The sequence below is a fragment of the Tupaia chinensis genome, unplaced genomic scaffold (assembly GCF_000334495.1).
Source record: "Tupaia chinensis unplaced genomic scaffold, TupChi_1.0 Scaffold000541_1, whole genome shotgun sequence".
NCBI lineage: Eukaryota > Metazoa > Chordata > Mammalia > Scandentia > Tupaiidae > Tupaia > Tupaia belangeri.
Window position 1 is genome coordinate 1,210,489 of NW_006160054.1, and position 5,850 is coordinate 1,216,338.

The following is a 5,850-nucleotide window of genomic DNA, read 5'->3' on the forward strand; positions in this document are numbered from 1 at the left end:
GGCACTCTGGCCATCGTCAAACCCTTGGGCAGAGAGGAGAAGCCCAGAGCTCGCCTTGGTCATCTGTCGGTGAGTGAGTTCGGCTTTCAGTTTCTCTTTTTGCTCTCTTTGCTCTTTCTGGAGACAGAGGTCTATTTGGACAGGACGTCCCTTTGTCCTAGGAGTTGGGGGTCACTGTTTTTGGAGCAGGTTGCTCCAGGCTGTGTTGGATCCCGAGAGCTGTGAGACCCTCACTCGGCTGTGTTGCTCCACTGGGTCTTGCAGATCTTCCTTGACTTTCTAGTTGGTTTCTTTCTGAGTGACTGCAGGGCAAGCATTTTGTCCTCTCACCTTTGCTCCCTCCGCCTCTTTGCCCTTGCTTTCAGGGTTTCTCAGATGCACTCTTGTTTTGGGAGACTACCATGTTCCTGAAACGGGAAGGCACTTGGGGGGAAGGAAAAACCAAGATCCTCCATCTTTGTGGGATCTCTGTCTACTTCGGATTGCTGTTCCTGTTGTGGAAAGGGCTATCTGGGAAATCAGAGTATTTGAGATTTGGCAATCAGTAAGGGCACAGGCCAATCAGGTCCAGCGAGCAGAGATTTGCCAAGCCACTAGCTGGCGGGCCTCTTGTGCATGGGTTGAACTGAACCAGACCACTCCCGGGTCTGGGATTGGAAGAGTTCCTTCCACGTATGGAAAGGCCTCCGAGGAACATTCCTTGGCCCTGGATTGAGGACTCTCTGGCCAGCGACAACTGGTAAAAGCAAAATTTAAAATTAAATTGAAGTAGCCGAGTCTTCGTCTGTCTTCTTATTTGTCAGCTGTTTGTTCTGCAGACCTATCCACTAGGCCTTCCACCTCTGTAGGACTCAGGGATGAGCCTGGGAGGAGCTCACTCAAGGAGCAGTGGGCTCCGGGGAAGTGACTGGTCACAGTGGGGGCTTGGATCCTAGAGCCCCCAGGGAGAGACTCATTAGGTAGAGCTGGACACAGCACCACATCCCAGAGTCTGAGTTTGGTCCCATTCGGTGGCAAGGACCATTGACCCTGTGCCATGATGATGGACACGGGGGGAGTTATTTTCTGCTTGGGATAATCTGCAACACAGTCTCCCTTGCCAGTGTGGGCTGAAATGTTTGTCATTGCCTACCTTGTGTTTGAGGAGACCCACTAGAATCTGGACACCCCATTGTTCCCCAAGGCTGGGTCTAGGTTTCATCCCATGCCACGGTGATGGGCGTGGGCCAACGATCAGTTCTGCCTTCTCTTTGGGACAATTTGTGTCATATTTCTTGTGTTGTTTATCATTGTTTGGTGTTGTCTCCCCTAGTTTGTTTTGTGGATTAACCCTCCAGGGAGTTGTTTATTGTTGTCAAAGTCTATGTAGTCAAGCAACAAGCATGGAACAAGGAATTTCCTCACATCGGACTCCCCTCGATTGTTTTCTGGATTATTTCAAATATTTCAAGTAAGAGGGAAAAGATTATGGGTTTACTGTGACCCCTTTTGATTTGGGAAAATTCTGCCAATTAGAATGGCCAACCTTTGGGGTGGGCTGGCCCCTGGAGGGGACTTCAGATTTATTCACAGCGCAATGAGTCTGACACATTGTCTATGGAAATCCTAGTCATCCAGAACAAATTCTGTACGTGAAAATCTGGATCCATCTAGTTCAATGAGACCCAAAGTGGTTGCCTGTCCTTGGATGAAAATTCCCATCTGAAATCTGCCTGATTCATCCGACAAAGAACCAAACAAATGCCTTGCCCTCAAAGCAAAGTATGAAATTTTCTGTGAGACTCAACAAAGGGTCTCATATCTGGCTCCCTCCCTTCAAATAAATCTCAAATCTGATCTCAGAGGGCTCAGACAGATATCAGTAATTACATTGCTAGAGAGGATTTAATCTAAGCTGTATGAAAGAGAATCCACATAGAAACTAAACAAATAAATGAATGCATTTAAAAGTGTCTAAACTGCTCAGTTCTAGAGTAACAAAAATTCTTCCTTTTGATATAGCACCATTCACTGAGACAGAACAAAACTTATGGCCATCTCCCAAAGGTGAGAATGGAGGGGGGCTGAATCAGGTACTTTGGAGGGCCAAAGGTCTCTAGCTGAATTCTTAGAGTGTAGGCCTAGAAGCAGGCCTGATGGAGCCAGTTTCTTTCTGTGTGTATCAATGAAATCAAATGGAAAATTCATCCTGCTTATGCAGGAGCCCCATCGGGTGCTGCTCACCCACCATTTCTGTGTTGCGTTTACCAGGCGAGGACCCTACCCTATAGAGTGTATGCACTTTGACCTGTGTACTATCATGACAGGGAAATTCATGTTGCTGCTGCCCATGAAAACCTTTGGCTGCAGGCAGCAAAACAGATGGACTACTTTAAGACACGAATGCAGTAGCTTTGGTAAGAATTAAAGAGTAAAGTGGTTTGTGTTGTTAGATCATTCTTATCTGGTAAAGAATTGTAACACGTCTTGGAAAAACTCAGAATTATTCATTTATAATCGATGTTCCTTTTTTAACTAGTGCCTGTAAAATGGGAAAAATCAAAGCCTTTCTTTCCTGCAAAACCCCCAGGGACTCATCTCTCTTTTGGAGTCTGTCTTTTTTACCCACCAGCCAACCTGGGATGACTGTCAGCAACTCCTCCAGACCTTATTCACATCACAGGAAAGAGAACAAATCGGGGTGGAATCCTGAAAACCTGGTCTGGGTCCAGATGGGGAGATCAACACGAATTATGGTAAGGAGGCTCTCAATCGGTATTGCCAGACTCTGCTGAGAGGGATTAGAGTAGTGCGCTGCCTTCCTGGAGATACTATTTGGGGCCTACTGGCGCTACATTCCACAGACCCGGAGTCTCCAGAGAACAGGCGAGCAATGAGCATCGTGTTTGTGACCCAGTTGGCCCCCAGACATTAGAAGAAAAATACAAGAGTTAGTGGAGTTTGAGGGAAAAGTGTTTTCAAACTCGTGGAGGTAGCTCAGAAAGTCTTCAATAACCAAGAGGACAGTGAGACTGTCCAAATTCAAAAGATGAGAAAAAAATCAAGTAGACAGATATTCCCCTTTTCCCCAGGGACAGACATTCTCCAGGGACAAGGACATCAAGGAAACCGTCAAGCGGAAAACTAAGGCACCCCAGTCTGGGGAAAATGTAGACAACCTCCTTCTGGTGGTCAAGTCAAGGCACCAATGCCTCCAGGCCACACCGTCCCTGCTGCGGACTCTGGCAGACCTTGGGTATCAGGCCTCAGCCAAGAAGACCCATCTCTGACCCCTCAGGCCACATATCTGGACTACAACCTGGAGAGAGGTAAGCAGACTCTCTCTTCAGGCTACATCCAAGCCATCTTGACCATCCCCACTCTGACCACAAAGCAACAGGTGCAAGAGTTCCTTGGTGCTGTGGGATACTGCCACCTCTGGATTCTAGACTTTTCAAAAATACCAGACCCCTTTATGCCATGACAGGGGGAGGAAATGATCCAGACTTGAGATGGATGAAGGTAGAGGAACGAGCCTTCCAGGCCTTGAAGACTGCTTTGGTGAGTGCCCCAGCTTTAGGCCTCCCTGATGTCTCAAATCCATTCCAACTGTACGTGGCTGAGTCAAAGGGCATCAAGAAGAGGGTCCTAATGCAAATTCTGGGACCATGAAAGTGGCCTATGGCCTACTCATCCAAGAGGCTAGACTCAATGACATCAAGATGGCCAAATTGCCTGTGCAAAAAGGGTAGCCATAGATGTTGTCCTAAAGCCAATGGGGTCCCCGCAAATACCCCCATGCTTCCTCCTCCAACCTTTGCCAAAAAGTCCAGATTCACTCCTGAAGAAAGAAGAATTAGGCCATGCCCTACGTGCCATAGACCAGCCTGAGGGATGGAAAGAGCTTCTTGATGGGCGACTCCTCCCAGATGCTCTAGCACAGGGCTCATCTCCCTACTCCATCGGAACACTCATCTAGACAAACAAAGGTAATATAACTTCTCAAGAGAGACTATTATATTCCTTGACTGACAAAAATTACCAAAGACACAGCCAGAAGATGTCACATCTGTGCTCAAATAAACCCTGGAAAGTCAGTTCCCCCGTACCATGGGGCCAGGCTTTGAGAACACATCCCTGGAGAACACTGGGAGCTCTTCACCAAGCTCCCTCACGAGGCGGCTGGGCACCACTCCTGCTGGTGTTCATAGATAATTTTCCTGGTTAGTCGGAGGCATACCCCACCAAGTCCAAGACAGCACAGGTAGTTGCTTAAATTTATTGTCTAAAATTGTCCCACACTTTGGGTTACCAGTAACTCTGGGGTCCAACCGTGGCCTAGCGTTCACCGCCCATTTTACTCAATTATTGGCAAAATATTTAAAAATGGAAAACGTCACTGTGTCTGTCAGCCTCAGGATTCAAGACAGGTAGAAAAAATAAATAGAATGCTTTAAAAAGTTGTAACCAAGTTGAAGTTGGAGACTGGCAAAAACCGGGGAAGAAGTTCCTTTTGCCCTTCTGCGTGTGCGTTATACCCCTTATGTGTAGGAGTTAACCCCCTTTAAAATAATGTTTGGAGGGCTGCCTCCACTTGTCCCCAAGAGGGATGAGGAGATAAAAGGGAAACTTTCTAGCCATGCCCTTTTGAAGTCCCTAAGTTGTAACCAAGTTGAAGTTGGAGACTGGCAAAAACCGGGGAAGAAGTTCCTTTTGCCCTTCTGCGTGTGCGTTATACCCCTTATGTGTAGGAGTTAACCCCCTTTAAAATAATGTTTGGAGGGCTGCCTCCACTTGTCCCCAAGAGGGATGAGGAGATAAAAGGGAAACTTTCTAGCCATGCCCTTTTGAAGTCCCTACAAGCCCTACAGGTATCAGCAAAAGGACACAACACCTTCTCCAGGAAGCTCGGGAAGCTCGCCAGCCTTAAGGTCTTCAACCCAGCTGACAGCCGCTGGTGACCTCCAGCCTGGGGACTTGATCCGAATCTGAAAGCATGAGCCTGCCTCGCTGGAGACCCTTTAGGCTGGTCATTTTCCTGTCATCCTTACTATGCCAACTATAGTCAAGTTGCTGGGGAGCAGCGTTGGGTTCATCACACCCAGGGAAAAAGGACGACCCCCACTGAGACTGACAAACAGCACAACATCCTACGTAAGTCCTAGCTGTTTGAGAACCTGGGTTTCCCCCACACTTTTGGATTTTAACCCACATCTTCCCTGAAATGCACTGTTACTCTGGGGAGGGAGGCAAAGAGAAAACAAAATAGAAGAGGCTTAAATCTTTTGTTCTTAAAATAGAGAGGTCTATGTTTGACATTGAGTAAAGCTTTCAGTTTTTATAACAAACAGTCTGGGGTGATAAAAAAAAAAGTTTAAAACAACTGAAAAAGAGGTTACAGGTGAAGGAAAAACTAAAGAAAACTAGTTTAACAGTTAGTAATTGTAAGTATCCATTATTGTCCCATTCTGGTATCATAAACAGATTCAAAGATTTGAATCTCCGAAAAAGAAAGTGGGGAATGTGATGGACTAAAACAGGTAAGAAAAATGGGGTATGTTAGGCTAAAATGCATTCCATAGGCCTGCCTCACCCACCCCATAGAGCAGAGTGAAAAACAAGGATGTGGTTACATTTAACAAAAGACACACTGCTCTGCTTCTGTGAACGGCTGACAGACTGCTGGTGAAGGAATATAGCAACCCTTGCAGCCCTTCCTCCTTTGCAATACCCCTCATCTCCCGGGGCTGTGGCCCAAAGGGCTCCCTGCCAGTGGCAGGGCCGGCAGTTCCTGGCCAGGATGGCAGTCTCTGGCCAAGAATAAAGGCTCCTAAAACTTAAATTTCTCGGTGGTCTCAGTCTTCATAATAT

General features: G+C 47.0%; 1 long non-coding RNA gene across 3 annotated transcripts; it reads left to right on the forward strand.

The window, feature by feature from the left end:
* The first annotated feature begins 441 nt into the window (after positions 1-441).
* On the forward strand, positions 442-4,629 carry LOC106735829 (uncharacterized). 3 transcript variants are annotated; one of them, XR_003550879.1, is made up of 4 exons: positions 442-2,046; positions 2,307-2,735; positions 3,072-3,308; positions 3,467-4,629. It is a non-coding gene; the product is annotated as an uncharacterized LOC106735829 (long non-coding RNA). The 3 variants fall into 3 exon arrangements; XR_003550880.1 differs by having other exon boundaries at positions 442-1,450; positions 2,002-2,735; XR_001371044.2 differs by having other exon boundaries at positions 442-2,735.
* Positions 4,630-5,850: the final 1,221 nt, after the last annotated feature.